Below are 17,216 nucleotides of genomic sequence, written 5' to 3' on the forward strand. Positions count from 1 at the left end.
AGAAAGAAAGAAAGAAAGAAAGAAGAAAGGAAAAGAAGGAAGGGAGGGTGGGAGGGAGGGAGGGAGGGAGGGAGGGAGGAAGGAAGGAAGGAAGGAAGGAAGGAAGGAAGGAAGGAAGGAAAAACAAAAGAGAAGAAAAGAAAAAAGAAAAGAAAAGAAAAGAAAAGAGGGAGGGAGGGAGGGAGGAAGGAAAAAAGAGGAAAGAAAGAAAGAAAGAAAGAAAGAAAGAAAGAAAGAAAGAAAAGAAAAAAGAAAAGAAAGAGGAAGGAAAGGAAAGGAAGAGAAGGGAGGAAGGGAGGGACGGAGGATCCTATCAATTTATTGTGTGAACACCAAAATAATACTTAATATTTCAGAGAAACAATAGAAAAGTATCCTGACCTTATGCCTGCAAAAATCCCTTCCCCAAGAAGGCCTAACTTATTTATGCAGTTCAAAAAATAAAAAAATGTGACTATATTACAAGCCTCTAAGGCTTTCTCAAAACAAAAATTATCCATAGCCTGGACTCAAAAACTAAAAAGACTTACCACAGGCTTCAGATTCCTGAGGTGGGAGTTTTCCATAGATCACAGGGAACTGATCATGCATAGAAAGGCTGACACAGCAAGGGTCACTAAGGAGAGGAAGAGAAACACAAGGGAGAAATGAAAAAGAAAAGAAAGGAAGAAAAAATGCTACTTTCTCTTTTTTGGCATATATAATTTCTATGAAAGAACTTCTGAAGTGTTCAACCCTAGGTAAATATTCAATCAGGTAATTAGTTTTGAAAAGCTTTTCAAATTCCAGATAATAAGGGAGTTGGGCAAAATGGTGTTTCTTTGGGGCCCTCAATGAGAAATAATAAATTCTTGGTGATTAATGGCACTTATGTGCTCTTGGACATTAAAAACATTTTCTGCTCTTGAGTCACAACGGAAGCTACAGCTTGAATTTTATTGTTCAATTTGCCTTTTCCTTTCCTGGGTGAGCCAGCCCTGGATTTAGAAGTTGAAAGTTTCTGGAGTCAGCAGGACCCCAAGGGACTGAGAGCTAAGCTGAGCCAATGAGGATAATGCCAAAGATTATCTACCCTCCGTGAAAATGCGGGATTCAGAAAAGAAAAAGAAGGAAGAGTGATTATAAAGACTGACAGTCTGTAACTTAGACAACATTTCTTGGCAAGGTTGGCAAATCTCGTTTTAAAAAAACAAACAAACAAAAAATTTCCTGGTTCACAGTTGCTGAAGCTCTTCTTTTTTTCCATCTTTGGCACATGGTCAAAGGACAAACCGGTGTCTTCGCAGAGGCCTGGAGAATGCATGAGTCTTCAGACCCGGTGCAGCAAGGCTCGCAGCTAAAAACAGAGGGTTGAGAGTTAAGAAGCTTTCAGGGGTAGAAAGGAAAAGACTGATTTTTGCTCAGTCAAAAATTGGTTTGTCAGTGTTGACATGTTTTTCCCTGCGTCCTTAAAGAAGTTCCCCAAATTGGACCTTGGGCCTTATCTAAACACTAAACAAGACTATCTTTCTGTAAGGTTCTTCAAGCACATTTTAGTTACGCTTTACTAAACCATCCTTGTCATTTTCCCCAGTCTTGGCAGTGACTGAAAACAGTGCAAAACTCGAAGAATTTCCCGGGAACAGTTACCCATATCGAAACCTAATACAGTTTTGCCAGTGCTGTAATGGTTTTCTCTAGGCTTAATCTCCCCATCTGTAAAATGGAGAGAACATCTAGGTCCATAAAGACCACAGGTACAAGGTATCCAATTTACAAAGACCGGGAGCTAAGACTCTTCAGCAATCTGAAAGAAACAAAAACAAACAGGCAAACAAAAAAAACATCTCAAGGGAGTACTGGATTATGGTCTCAACTCTCCCACCTCCTGGGACGGCCCCATCCAGGAGTTTCGATGAGGTCCACGGGGGAAGGTGCTTCTTCTCCCGTTGGGTAAGTTTACTGAAAAAGCGGGTAGATTCCTCTCTCTTTTTCTCCGTGTCCCAATTTCCTGTAAAGGATAAAACTGTAAAACAAAAAGTAATAAGATCCAAATCTTCCTGCTGGGGACTTGATGAAGATGAATTAGACACTGACACTCAGGAAAAGATGGAAGTCTCTCCATGACAGAGGCCAAACTAATTCAAAATGAAAATCATCAATTTGAGTGTGCTCACATGTTACTTAAAAATCAATGAAGAAACAAAGTGAGGGAACCCTGAAGCCATTTTAGCACCCCCGCTTTTGCACTCCACTCTAACTTAGCAGCCTTGAAATCTCTTGGCTCTGAAAACCCAGTCAATCATCATTAATAATGATATTTTTATAGCACTTTAAAAATTGGAATTTCCAGAGCCACTTTGATAGATGCCCTGTCACTACCTTGCCATTTGCGTAATTTTTTTCTGAGTTGTTTTTTTCCCCTGTACTTAAAGAATTTTTTAACAGAGAAGAGGAGGATTTTTCTTTTGATTGAAAAATTCATAAGCAATGGCAGAGCTTGTCCTTGCTATGAATCCCTTACTAATGAGCAGTGTAATTTAGCGATTGTACAAGGACTTTCAACTTTAACGATTCTAGAACTCGAGTTTACTTAAGGAGTTAAAACAAATGCCTGCCTTTTGCCTTCAGATCTGGAATGAGAGTTCAGCGAGTTTGCACAAAGATGAAAAAGATTAGAAGCAAAAGCCAGGTTGTTGTTTTCTCTGATACACAAACATCTCGAGCGATTTACCTGTTGTTTATCTCACTATGAACCTTAGGAATTACTTAGTACCGCCAGTGTGACTTGCCCAGAAAATTCAGAATATTCCTTCAAAATATTTTAATTCATTAAGTTGTAAATAAATTAGGCAAATTCTCATCTGCTTCTGGCTTTATTTATCTGCTCATTTCTTACACACACACACACACAAACACCCCCCAAACAGCACTGAGTATTCCTTGCCTTTGAAAATGCAGATGAAATTTCTTATTTCTGTTTTAACTTCCACAAAACTATTCAAGCTTATGAAATACGTAGGCCGACTCCAACTTTGAAAGGGAACTTAAACAATTCACGCTTAACCTCTGAGCCAACAAAAGTCTGAATTTTTTCAGAAGTTTGTATTTTGGGGGGGCTCCCCTCACCCCTTGTAGCTTCTTTTATTCTTTGCCTCCAAAACTCTGCACAGGAATTTTTATCACCACTGGGGGCTTAATACTGGTGGTGAAAAAAACGAGTTCCTGTCCTGGTGCTGAACTAAAAAGGAATAAATGTCTTGGATGTATCAGGTTTCTTTGTCAAGCAAACAAAAATAAAGGGATCTAGTTCACTGGAATAGTTGCAGTGCTCATTAAAATTGATGACTTCGAAGATTCTGTGCCTCTCTTCCTTTAACCAGGGCCATCAGCCAAGAATCTGCTGTGCTGTTAAAGACATCATGTTATTGGGGTGTTGTAAAACAGACCACTGCTGTTGCCTTTGCTCACCCTTCATGTTTCAGTGTGACAGCAAGAGAGGCCTGGGGGCACTGGGAGTGGATGGGCCTCGCCATTTGGCCAAGGGCCGCCAGCAGAATAGATGTATGGGACTAAGACGCAACCTGGTATATTTTAGCCATGAACATAAAGTTCGAAAGAGAAAGAAAAGGAGCTGGATTAGCATGAGGCGGAGTTCGGTTTTTCTTAGAAATGTGCAACTCTGCAAAAGTGTGCCTTTATTTTTGGCACAAATTGCTATAGCAAATTACATAGCTTATCAGATGTGGGTTTTTGGGCTCCGTGGAGAAGCCACTGCAGGGACTTGTTCTCTTTGTTGTTTGTTCCCAGTTGGGAATTTGGGATAGATCAGTGTCCTCTCATAGTTCAGGAATAGGCTTGAATAATAAGTGCTAACAATATTTGTGATCCAATTAAACTCATATTATTACAATTGACCAAATTAGACCTTGGACTTACAAGAGATTTCCATTCTGCCCTAAGGGAGGTAAGATACAAAGTTTGAAACTCCATGTCACAGATTAGCCAATAGGCCCATGTAAACTTTGGGGGGAGTGAAGAGGACAGAGCAGGGCAGGAGGTCAATCCCAGTGAATGAGGAGTTTCAGAAAGAACATTCTCAGATCTTCTCACCAGCCCTCTCTCACCTTTATTTCTTAACCATCTATGTAGATTCACCCTCATATAGCATGAGAACCCAGGGAGAATGTCACTTTTGATATTATTTCTATTTACTTTGTTGCCAAAAATGGAGAATAGATTGAAAACATAATTTTAGAAACAGAAATTTTCCACTACCTAACATAACCATTGAGTATTCACGTGTTGTTGGTTTATTCACCCATTTATACCAAGATAAAGCACATACCAGGGGAATGCAAAAGAAGTATAAAGATAGGGTTCAAGGAGGCCAATTTACTAAAAGTACAACGCAAGGCAATAGGTAAGCAAGTGCATCACACCCAGGAGCACAGTGTCGAGGGTAGAGGGAAAAGTCAATGTGGAAGAGAAAGGCTTAGTAAAGAAAGGAACAACTCCTGGGAAAAGATGAGTCTTAATTGGAAACTTCAATGCTACATAGATCTTCAAGTGCTTTTTCACGTTGGAACCCTTTTCTTCCAGTGAAATCTTGCACAGAAATCCAATGTAAAGCCGTAAGAACAGAGCCCAGCTCTCACCCTCTACAATTCCCATACTCCTCCCTATGTTTCCCCTCCCTTCAAGGTTCACGATTTGAAAATCATGGACTTCAAGAAATAGCAAGTTAATGAAGAGAAGGAAGGCAGCACTAGGTGTGGAGAACAGCACAAGTAAAGCTGAATCAGGAGGTAGTGGGAGAAAAGTTTTGAATGAGTCCAGTGAAAGCATTTAGGCAAAGAAATCTGCCTGAAGTTGATTCCATAGGCTTTAGCGGACCACTGACGATACTCAAACTGGAGAGTGATGTGATAGAATGAACACCGAAGAATATTAACATGGCAACTCTATGCTGATGGTCTGCAGTAGACAGAGTCCAGTGAGGATGCAATTGGAGTAATCCGAATGTCAGAAATAGAAGGCCCCCCCCCCAAAAAAAAAAGAAAGAAATAGAAGGCCCCCAACAGAGCCGCAACTTTAAAAATAGGGGTGCAGCCAATAGGTCTCAGTGACTGATTAAATATGGGAGTAAAGGAAATACAGGCTTGAAAGTCATTTTTACTGAGGTATTTATATTATTCACTTGTAAGAATCTGTAGTTTGTCCATGGCCTTTATCTCTAGTAGTCATTATACGTTTGTGTGATTATTTTACTAGTACGTTTCTACCCCTGGACTATAATACTCCATGAGATTGGGGACTCTGCCTGTTTGATACTAGAACTTAGTATAATCGGTATAAAACAGACACTCACATTTGTGAAATTAAGAAACTCAATAAATGGGGCGCCTGGGTGGCACAGCGGTTAAGCGTCTGCCTTCGGCTCAGGGCGTGATCCCCGCGTTATGGGATCAAGCCCCACATCAGGCTCCTCCCTGTGAGCCTGCTTCTTCCTCTCCCACTCCCCCTGCTTGTGCTCCCTCTCTCACTGGCTGTCTCTCTCTCTGTCGAATAAATAAATAAAATCTTAAAAAAAAAAAAAAAAGAAACTCAATAAATGATGGTGTCATTGACTTTATTAAAAGAGCTAGAGAAAAGTAGTTGAGTTCGATTTTTATCCTATTTTTCTTGGATGAGGAAAATAGGTCTAAATTCAGATTTCTTACCCCTGCTTACAATATGGGGCTGAAGAGTAGTTGAAATGTCAGTGACGGGTGTAAAAACTGGGCCATCAACAGCAATGAAGCCATGAGTACGAATTAGTTTACCCAGAGAGAGTGTGTGTTTAAAGCCAGAAGAGCAGAGAGAGCTTGAGGATTCTCATGCAAAAGTCAAATGGAGAACCGGAACAGTCAAAATTAAAGAATATTTCTCTGAGGGTAAATTTGGAATGGTTTGCCATACACCCACACTTTGAGACATTTATAAACTATAACAGGAAGAAATCCTCTTTTAAAAAAGTTTAAAACATTAGGAATTTTGGAAGTGCGGATAAAATGTACAATTAATCAAGAGGAATCCAACCGATTTTCAGTCTCTATCAGAATTTTTTTATTGTATTTGTAAAATATGACTGACCACCTTACCCCAAATGCTCATGGTGTCCCTGCTGAGAAGAGTGGCCCAGACACAGAGCTTTTGCTTTGCTTTGCTTTTTTTCTCTTTTCTTCTTTTTTTCCTCTCCTACTTTCCTTTGATAGCAACATATAAAACTTCTCTTCCTTAGAATTATATAAGCCACATGAAATTCTCAAATCTCATTTGCTGATCTAATTTTGGTACCATTCCACCTAAATCCTCATGTTCATTGTTGTTTTCATTGTCGATGCCCCTACTGTTGTGAGTTGTTGTTTTGTTTTTAGAGTTTTTGTTTCGTTCTCTTCTATTCTTTGGGTGATAGAAAGGAGAGAGAGAAAAAAATGTTTGAATGACACATACTGTGATTCCTTTGCAGTCGAAGAAAGTGCCTGTATCCCCTGTCCATTCTTACTTAGACCATGAGACAAACAGATCTTTCTTTTTTTTTTCTTAAAAATAGCAATAGCCCCAAGGACATTACCATGACAAAGTTACAATGTGAATTTTCTTCTATTTTTTTTTTTTCTATTTAGTCCTAGGATAAATTATGCATCTTTTACCCAGAAAATAAATAGGTATGGATTTTGAATGCTTCACATGCTAAGTGCTGTAATTCATATAAAAAATGTAAATGTTAAAATTCTGAAGGTATTTTAAGGTGAAGTCTAATATGAATAGCAAGGAGTATGAGAGAAGAAGACTCTGGGAAGAAAAAGACATTGTAGCCACCAACAGTATTTCTCGAGCAGAAGCCGCACAGGCACTTTGTGGTTTCAGGTCTAAACAGTGGTTTTGTTCCAGAGGAAACACCAAAGTACCAGAACCTGAGATGGGTCCAGGGACAATGCAGAGCCCAAATGATTCTCTGCTAAATCTGGAAGCTCGGCTTCAGAGACTGTGCCTCTGCTTGAAGCGACCTCCAATCCATAAAGGCCTTTTGGACTTTGTTCATTTATTCATGTCCACAAAGCTCTAAGCGGTCACCTGAGACACGTCGAGCGTGGTCCTAGGCCACAGAAGTAAAGAGTCCCAGTCCCTGGTCCAGGGAGCTCACGCCGGTGGGAGCTCCTCTGGAACCACCCCCAACGGTCTTTCCTCCTCACCTTCTGAAAGATTTGGCAGTGTCTGACTGGAAACAGGTGGCTCTCTTTGTTGCTATCAGTTGTGTGTAAGAGCACATAAAAAAACTTATACAGCTGTGACTTAATCTCATTTTCCAAGATTGTCACCATGGTTTTCGTATCCCCTTATATTTTCTCTTCACGTAATTCCAAATCGCAGATGGAGCCAACTCGCCTCTCGGGGTGCTGTCTGCCCAAACACGTAGCAAGAAGCAGGGAGCATCCAGAGGTCCTCCTCCAGAACACTGTGAAAGTCCTGAGGAGAAAGAATCATCAGTCATGGGGCAGAGAAATCGTCCAACTTACACCAAGAGTCAGGCTAAGGAGGAATAAGTGGAGACATACATTCCATGAATTAAAAAAGAAGACGAGCAAGAGGATTAAAAAGAAGAAATCATTGAACACATCATGCCTGCTTTGATAGAGCAAGATAAGAATACGATGGGTAACCTGACAGGCAAACAGGAAATAGTGCGGCATGCCGACTGCTCGCCAACACTGAGCGGGCCTCTGCACTGCAGGCAAAGTACAGTCAAATCATGATTTCAGGTTTCCCAAATGCTGCTCTGCACACACACCGACTTCATAACAACTCCACCTGTGCTGACAACAGGGAATGTCACCCAGTGTTCTATTTCTATTATGCTGTTTCTCAGGAAGACATTCTTTCTTAACACATGCAGCTATCCTATTTTATCAAGATGGCTTCTCTTTACATGTGTGTTTTATCCCATGTGCATAATTAGAATGATCTGGCCAGGTAGCTTGCATGCTCTCTACTTTCTTTCTAACCTTCCTTGATGCCTAGCACACCAAAACCACCCAGTAAGTGTTGTTGAGGAACAGGTAAATTTTTTTTTTAATTTTATTTATTCATTTTGGAGGGGTGAGGGGCAGAGGGACAGGGAGAGAGAGATTCTCAAGCAGACTCCGCACTGAGCGCAGAGCCGGACGTGGGGTTCAATCCCACAACTGCAAGACCATGGGTGACCTGAGCCAAAATCAAGAGTCCAACACTCAACTGACTGAGCCGCCCAGGCACCCCAACAGGTAATTCTTTACAAAGCGAAAGGGCAGGCCACAGTGTATATCACGTACTAATGAGTTGTCCCCAAGCACTGTTCATCAAAGCTGCTGTCCTAAGAAGCAAGAATTTATGAGCAATGACCAGGTAGACTCCATTGGTGTTGGAGCCAATGGTGGCATCCATGAAAAGAACGCTCAACCAATCTTTGCTACCCAGCCAGTCTGCACTTGCTGGCGGTTCTTGTTCGTCTGGGTTTCTTCCTGCTTCCTTGGCACGTCTTGCTTCCGATGATCTGACACCTGGACTGTCTTCCCCAATTCAAAACATAGCCCTTCTCCATAATCCAGCCTAAGAGGCACAACTTCTGTGAATTTTTCAGGTCTCAGGGAACGTGTTCTGTTCAGGATTCACAGCCAATGATGGTCTGTATTTAGCATCTTTACTTACTTTCCATCCATACTCTTCCATATTTTCTGGGCCCTTGTCTTCTCTATTTCTTATCTAGATTCTAAGCACCTGAGAGTTTATTGCCTCACAGCCTAGGACTGTGATTTTATAAGTGATCAATAAGGGATCAGTTCAACGTGCAGCTTCTCAGTGCACCAAAAACTGGGTAATATGAAAGTATGCACACATGTGCACACATACACACACATACAGGAGACATCGTCATCGAGCATTAGTTACTTTGTGTATTATCCCATTTAATACAGCAACCCTATGTACACATAGGTAGGTACGATTCCCATTTCCATCTCATTGATGAGGAAAATTTACATATTTTGCCCAGTGTCATCAAGTCACTGACAGGTATAGACCACAGATTTTATTGTCTTCGATTCAAGATAGTGTCTCCTGACCCACATATACAATCATAACAATGTAATAGCTACTGTTCTTAAAAAAATCTTGTTAAAGTATGATCTGTCTCTCCCACTCACCCTTCCTCTACTCTTTCCCCTTTCTACCTTGAATATTGAATATGCCCAGCATATGGACATTACCGAGCACACCAGGTATAAGTAAGGAAGTGTTGCTGTGAATAACAAGAGGATCAGCTTCTCAGTGTTCATCAGTGTAAAAACCACAACACACTCTATATTTTCCAGCAAATGTATCAAATGGGTCAGTCCACTCATTGGCATGTGGACTTGTTCTTACAGCCTACTGAGTCAGTCAGAACTGGAACATCTGAGTGGCTGTGTGTCAACCTCCTTTGAAGGAAAAATATCAACATGAGCAATAAAATTTGTAAATATTGAGAATCATGAGGTTCACAGCCTCTCCACGAGGATCACTTGATTCTGACACATATGAGAAGCAGACAACAGTCCCCGTGGACGTGGACTATTCCCGATTTACAGGTGAAGAAAACAAGGCTGAGAGAAGTTAAGCGATTTACTAAAAGTTAATAAGTTAGTAAGTGGCAGATTCTTAACCGGAATCCAGTTTTGCTTTTTTTTTTTTTTTTCAAATTGTGATCTTTCCCCCACATACCAGGAAAGGAGTTGAATGGAATGAAACTAATCACATGACAGGGCCTGGACAAGGGTAAGCATGCATGAGAAGCGAAGAGCCCTCAGCCGTGTGAGGAGAAGCCCCTTGAGTAAGAGAAGAAGACTCCACACCACCTGAGAGAGGGAGGAAGGGAAACGGGAGGGAGAGTAGGCACCTGCAGCTTGCAAGTTGGCAGGAGAGACAGTGTTCTCCAATGTTCCTGTTCAGAAAGGAAATGTATTTGAAATGCTGAGGACTCCACATATATTCTGTTAATAATTTACCAACTGAAGCCATTAAAGATGTTGACAAAAGCTTTCCATTTACTATGGGCGTCTATGGGTGATTTGAAACCACTCATTACCTTTATAAGCTTCTGGGTTATTTCTGAGTGTCCCCACTAAGCAGCAGCAGCAAAGGCAGCTTGGACCAGCGGCAAATGGAGGTTTAGTTTGAACATACAACCACCCCGATTCCACACTCAGGCGTTTTGCCACTAATTCACTGAGAGACTGTTGGCCCGGGGCCTCCGTAGGCAAGTTTTATTTGCCAGTAGATGAAATTTGTACTGTAACCGGGTATCCCTGAATGGGAAGCTCAATATTAAAAACTAAATATGTTTTCTCAGAAGAAACCCATCAAGATGTCATCAGAGTCAAACATTCAGTAGACACAAAGAAGAAGAACATTCCTATATCAAATAATTTTATATTCTTCCAGAACTTTCTAAGTATACAGAGACTAAAGTTCCTAAAATGAAAGGAACAAACTGCCCTTCCCATGCAGGATGAATTAATTCTTTTCAGCTGCTATTTGTAAATAAAAACCAAGCAGGATATTACTTGCTATTTTAAAGTTCTGGATTCTTGTGCCATTTCTAACCCCCTTGTATAAGTGTTTTAGTTAGAATGCATCTGGCTACAAATAACAGGAAATGCAACTAACAGTGGTATAAGCCATGAAGGCATTTATTATTTTTCATCTCACGAAACCCAGAGTTATGGAAGCCCCACTGTGTTGAAGTTGACAGCTCTGTGACTGGTGACCATGTCTCTACCCTGCCATGCATCCTGGACAGGTTGTCCCTCCGTACTCCTCAGGTGGCTACTTGAAGGATCCACGTCACGCATAGATCATGAGATCCAGAGAAAACAAAGAAATATCTACCAGTTGTCTCCCTTTTGTAAACTGAAAGAAATTTCTAAGAAGTTTGGGCGGACCATGCCCTGTGCCTAAGCATAAACCCAATCACTTAGCAAGGCTCATGAATACAATTTCCATGACTGACTTAGCCTAATCAAGATACACTCCCTGGGGCAGAAGAGGGAGCCCAGCCTGCCTTCAAGCATGTGGCCACTCAGAAGAGGGTAAACAAAATTAGAAAAAAGGAGGAAAGGTCAGTTTTGCAGGCAACAAGGATTATCTGCCATATCAAGAAATCTCCTATCGTCTTTATGGCTCATTTTCCCTGTGTCACTGGGTAAAAACTAGGCTAGAGGTCACAACTAAGATTCCTACAACTGCCAGAATTCCACGATTCAAAGATGAAAATGACTCCCTCATTTGCACCATTTTAATGGAAGAATCAACATGATTCAATGAAATAAGATTTTCCCAGAAAACAGTACAGGTTAGAAGGAATTAATACACAATATACCAAACAAATGACCTCACTTTTAGGGTCAAGTGTACCATCCATTGATCTTTGTATTTCTGTGAGATAAACAAAGCTGTATCATCAGGAGAGGTAAACTGAGGCAGAGAGAAGCATAAGTAGCCCACAGCTCCATGCTCTGACTTTGACCAAATCATTAAGTCACACTGAGGAAAGTGGGAGAAGGTCATGATACAGCAGTGACCTCCATACCGGGGTGTGCCAGCCATGGAGGATGCAACAATGATCCGTCCAGACCTGAAAAGAAATGCTGGAATTTCTATTTATATTTTTGTCTCATCTTTTAATTTATATGAGTAATATTTTATAATGTGCATGATGCATTAGCCAAGTAGTAGTGCATGCATATAATTTATAGCTATGTAGAAAGAGGAGATGTGGGCTGATAAATTTTTTACTCATAGAATGCACAGTTAAAAACTTTGGAGACGACTGGTATAGATCATACTAGCATTTTGATGGCTTCAACTCCAGCACAGAACTGGAAGGGAAAAATACATGCAGAAACTGACACGACTGCATCTGTGATTGGCTCACAGTGATAAAACAAGCCAGCCCCGAATCTGGGTTGAAAACACTCAGTTTCCAGTAAAACAGAGATTCCCAGATTATTTTTATTTGTTGGCCCTTACAAAGGCTCTCACTTTGTTTACCAGGAGACCACTTCTATCATTGTTTTCCTCCTCCCCCTCCTCCAACGTATCTCCTGTTTTAAGAAGTATTAGGCTTGCTCTGTCTGGCTCAGCATAAATGGGGCTTCCTGGCTCAGTCAGGGAGTCAGAAGAGCTCCGTGGGCTCTCACAGTTTGTTTGCTCACTTAGCATCTCCTAAGTGCTAGACGGGATGCTACAAAGAGTCGTCTCTTTGGAGTCCAGTGGCTAGGAGGAGTAGTGCCCACTCGGTAGAGAGTCCAGCCAAAAAGGTGGTACAAGGAGAGGATAAAAAGGAGAAGACTAAGGTCTGAAAGTCAGAGGTGGATAGGTGTGGGTGTCAGGAACGGCCCCCACTCCCAGAAGAAATGTCTCCTAACCTTTTACTGAGTCTTGAAAAAGAGAAGAGCAGGTCAAGCGCCATATTCCTGTCATCAGGAAAAACAGTAATGGCGGCCCGACCCCACCTGAGGAAGGAAATACGGTAGGGGGAAGGAAAGGGGATCCCCTTTTTCCCTTGGTAAACCTTAGCTCTGTTTCCCTCCTGTCTCTGAAGGTGTGGCATGGGTGTGGGCCTTATGTTCAGTGGAATGCCGCTTTTCCTGGGCTCTCTCTGGAGCTGCGATCCCGGTGCACCTCAGGGCCCAGGAATACAGGCCTCCCGCAGCTGCCGAAGTGCTCAGAATTCCAAGGCAGATGTGTTTCCAGGGGCCTTTAGCAAAAAGAAATCAGATAGCAATGGTTTTGATAGATGAGAATGTGGGGGAGTGGGCAGAATTTAATCTCCACATATATGCCACGTAAACATTGAAGGGTTTATTCAATGAGTTTAATCACAAAATCCACTATAAGAAAATCGTAACCTGAACCTCAAATTTATTCCAGTGAGTCAGCACTTTTAAACTATACACAGGAAGAAAGACTGGACTTTTTACTCAAAAAGTTTGTTTTCCTTCAGTGCTCTTCCCTTCTTCCACACTTCTGTTTTTCCAGGGATTAGTTCAATAGTGGCTTAGAATCAGGCTTCCTGCCTTAACTCAGAATGCTTTGGGTGGTGTAGAAAGGCATTTATGTCATGACGCAGCACAAGCGGCCTTAAAGACACTTTTTTTGCTACTTTCAGAAGAAACATGACAGGATTGCTTAATTGCTCCTTCCTGAAACATGGAAGGAAGGGATGCAGGGAATGAGGAGTCAGAAGGGCAAGATTAGAGTTTTATTAGAAGCAGAGAAAATCTTTTTTGTAAGAAAAACAAAGATTTTACCATCAAAATAGGAAATCCATCAAAGCACTGTGGTGCTTAGTCCCTGGCAGTCAAAACAGCTGGGGGGATGGGGAGGGAAGGAAAGAAGTTAATCCATATCCAGAATTCTTTAATTAGATGATTAAAATCAAGGCAAAACAAAAAGGGAAGAGAGAGAGAGGAGAAAAAAAAAAGCTTTGCAGTCAACTTCTGAGTGGTGTGCAAGTTGAACAAGGAAACTGGAATTTGAACTTAACTTGCAAAGTAGGTGCCCTGAGCGAGGAAAGCAGCCCGGGGTCACTCTGGAGCCTTCCTTCAGTGCTGGAGAACACCTAACAACTTCATCTAATCTCCAAAATGGACGTTCATTTTAAATACTACATGTAAAAAATTTTAAAGCAAATGCTCAGGCATTTTGCCTCAGTTGACAAAGGTTTCACCCAGAATATAGTGCCTACATCGTTTGACAAAAGATTAGATTCAGCACCTCTGAATAGACAGCCCTCCTTTTTATCCGTCCCCTCTGTCATTGTTGGATATGAGGTGTACCTAATATACTTCGAAGCCAGCCTTAAAAAGACAAGGGTAATGGGCGACCTTGGCAACTTCCTTAGTAACTGTGAAGGATAAGGAGAAACATAGTTGCATGCATTGGGTAACACAGCTATAAATGCAGCTGTCCCGAGTCTCGTTAATACGCACATCTCAGTCCCCATGATACCCCTCTCCACCCCCTCTTTTCTCCCTCCCTCTCTCTCTCCCTCTTTCTGTCTCTTTCTCTGTAACTTTCAATATGTAGCTGAAATTTTCTGATATATTTCCCTAGTTGATTAAAAACATCCTTTTTTAAATTAACTTATTTTTTTTTTAATTGAAAGCAAACATGGATGTTGACTGCATTTCTGAGTGGATTCCATCTCAGAAAACAGTGTTGCGGGACATGTCAAAGCTTCAGTTTCAAGGTGTCTATGTTGGCAGGCCCCAGGCTCCAGGTAGATGCCATCTAAAGCATGTAAAGAAGTTTGAAAGATTAAGCAAAACTATGTTATTCTTCAATGACATTTCTTTTCTTGTGTGTGTGTGTGTGTGTGTGTGTGTGTGTGTGTGTGTGTGTGACTGTAGCCAGAAAATTTGAAGCTGAGGTAAAAATTAAGAGGACAGGGTGAACATGCTTTATTGTCAATGTGTTTCTAATTTTATACATTTTTCCAAAGTTATGTCTTTAAGGTGGATGTCAGCTTACAAAAATAACAAATAAAGTAATGGTCATAATCTCAAATTCTAATCAACTATTTGCTTTTCATTGTAAATTTTTTTTGGCCGGTGCTCCCTTTTTCAAACTATTTCTCTATTTCTTTGAAATTATAAATATAATAGAAGTGGAAATATATAATTTCAAAGTTCTGGACAATTTCTTTCTTCCTGTTTCTCTCTTCAGTCAACTCCTCACTGTTGTCAACTGAAAAAGAGTCACCTACTCACAAGGCAAATGGAAAAAAAAAATAAGATTAAAAAAAAATGACATTGCCCAGAAATGAGAAATGTTGTTGAAATTTAGGAAATAATTTCCTAAATTCTAATTTGGTGGGCCACTGTCACAGCTGAATTCCCTAGGGTGCAGCTTCCAGCCCTGACTGCTGACCTTGTTTCAGCAAAATGCACATTAGTGTCACACTAAGTCCTTGTGGCCGGATCACCTGACACGCTTGATTTAAACAAAATGGAGCAGGGACTCAGAAGTTCTAGGACAACATGTGAGTCATAATAAACACACTCTACTTTGTCTTTGATTCAGCTTGTCATTTCCATCGCAGAAGGCTTCTTTGAGAATGCTTGTTTTTGTTACTCGCAATATGTTTGGTCCCTGGACTCAAGGGTTCTCAATCTAGGAGATAAGAGATGGCAGACAAAAAGAGTCCACTCTCCACAAGAGAGGCAAACACACATTGTCCTTCTCCTTTCACCTTATGGGCATAAAAGGATCATCAAAACAAACCAAGCAACCAAAACCAAAATTCAGAAGAGATACATAGGAGACGACTACATAACTATAAGCTGTTAAGAAAAGGGAATCAAGAAATAAATAGGTAAGCTGCTCTAATTTGCAAGAGAAGGCCACAAAAGTATGTATTGTCCCAAGATTCAGGGAGGTCAGGGAGATGTCCCCTCGTCCATACAGAGATATAAACAGAAGTTCAGAGCTGAGCCGAAGAACCTCAGCTCTGGGTAAAATCCACCTGAAACCCTTAACAACCTTCAGCCTCATGGAAGAGAAAGGGCTTGGGGAGCACATCACACAGACATACATGGGTCATCTTAATCATGGTAACGGCCAACATCTTTTCAGTGCCAATTATGCGCCAGGCCCAATTGCCCAGTGAAGTATGATTATCTACAGTTGGCAGGTGATGAAACCGCATCTCAGAGGGATTAAATAACTTCTCAGTGAACTGGAGAGCAAGGACTTAAGCCTCCGTCTGTCTGACTTCAAAGCCACAGTTGACCACTTCAGTGCACTTTCTCCCTCTCTCTCTCTCTCTTCATTTTTTTTTTTTTCAAGAAACACTTGGCTTGGTAAGGCCCATGACTATCCTCCTTGGCATCACTCCTGTAGGCTGGACCTGCTTCTATTTTCAAAAGTTCTTATAATTATTCTTAGTAATTTGTTAAACACAGCAATATATATCATATATCCCACCCACACCAACTCTGGGGGTAAAAACGCCCTGGGTTTATTACTAAATGAGGGCATCATGTCCCATATTTACTTGGCCAGTTATGATGTCATAGGTCTTCATCTCAGCCTTTTCTCACACTTTATCTTTAAAATAAAGTCTTTCTCCCAAACTTTCATTTTCATCTCTTTTGCCATATTTATCACGAATTTTCTTCTATTGGTTGGTTCTAACTTAAATTAATCTGACTAGAACTGCCCACAAAAATGCAGACGTAAATGCATCCTAATTATAATATAGGACAATAGGACAACATTTGGTTTGGTATTTCACAACTTTTTTTTTTTTTTTACTTTCTTCTTTGAAGTTTCCTCTTTGAATGGTTTCTGGATCTTTAGTCTCTTTCCTAGTTTCTATTCCTTTATCTTCTACATATTTGATGGGTCCCCCAGAGTGATGGTAAGGCACACAAGTGTTGAGTCAGGATCCCTAGCTTAAATCCAGCTCCACCATTTGCTATTTGTGTAATCCTGAGCAAACTAACTATCTGATGTCCATCATTAATGAAATGAGGATAATCATAGCACTAACTTCCTATGGTGATTATAAATCTAAGTAAAATAATGATGCCAGTGCTTAGAAGAGGGGCCAGTACATGGTAAACTCCTGATAAACATCTGGTTTTGCTATTACCTAAAACCTCTCCATTGTCCCAGTTGCCATGTGTATCTCTACTTAACACCAATTTGTGAACTTTCTGCATTTGTCTCTTTTTTAGTTTGTCTTCCAACCCAAAGAAGTTTTATGTTATTCACAAATGTAGACACTAAAATTCATTTATAAGGAGTCTGATTAAAAGCAGGACTTGAACATTGCTCCCTTTTCTACTTCCCCATTCTAAATCGTCTGTTTACAATACCCTTCATTTCCTATTTTTAAGTTGGTTCCCCAGCTGTGACTAATCATCCTCTTTTCCCCAGGGAGAAAATCATTGGGATACTCCACTGAAAATCGAATTATCAAATACATTATGAAAATCTACATATGCTCCACCCACACTTTTCTTCTTATCTGCATGCAAATTTACATCATAATGTAAGGCAATTATTTAGGGCTCTTAATTGCCTATTGGAGAAATCTTTTCTCCCTCTTTCCTATATGTCAGTGTTGAATGATCCTAGTGTGGTAGAGAGACCATAATCTTATGGGTCTG

The 17,216-nt window shown here is 40.7% G+C and overlaps 1 long non-coding RNA gene across 4 annotated transcripts in view; it reads right to left on the minus strand.

The window, feature by feature from the left end:
• Nucleotides 1-17,216, minus strand: part of LOC113259502 (uncharacterized) — a 282,949-nt gene that overhangs the window by 12,944 nt on the left and 252,789 nt on the right. For all 4 annotated transcript variants that reach the window (XR_007191565.2, XR_008958934.1, XR_007191563.2 and 1 more), the window contains 3 exons: nucleotides 7,218-7,491; nucleotides 1,865-1,990; nucleotides 531-1,336 (listed from right to left, as the gene is read on the minus strand). This is a non-coding gene — a long non-coding RNA (uncharacterized LOC113259502). The remainder of the gene's footprint in view (nucleotides 1-530; nucleotides 1,337-1,864; nucleotides 1,991-7,217; nucleotides 7,492-17,216) is intronic.

This window comes from Ursus arctos, unplaced genomic scaffold (assembly GCF_023065955.2).
Source record: "Ursus arctos isolate Adak ecotype North America unplaced genomic scaffold, UrsArc2.0 scaffold_13, whole genome shotgun sequence".
Classification (NCBI taxonomy): domain Eukaryota; kingdom Metazoa; phylum Chordata; class Mammalia; order Carnivora; family Ursidae; genus Ursus; species Ursus arctos.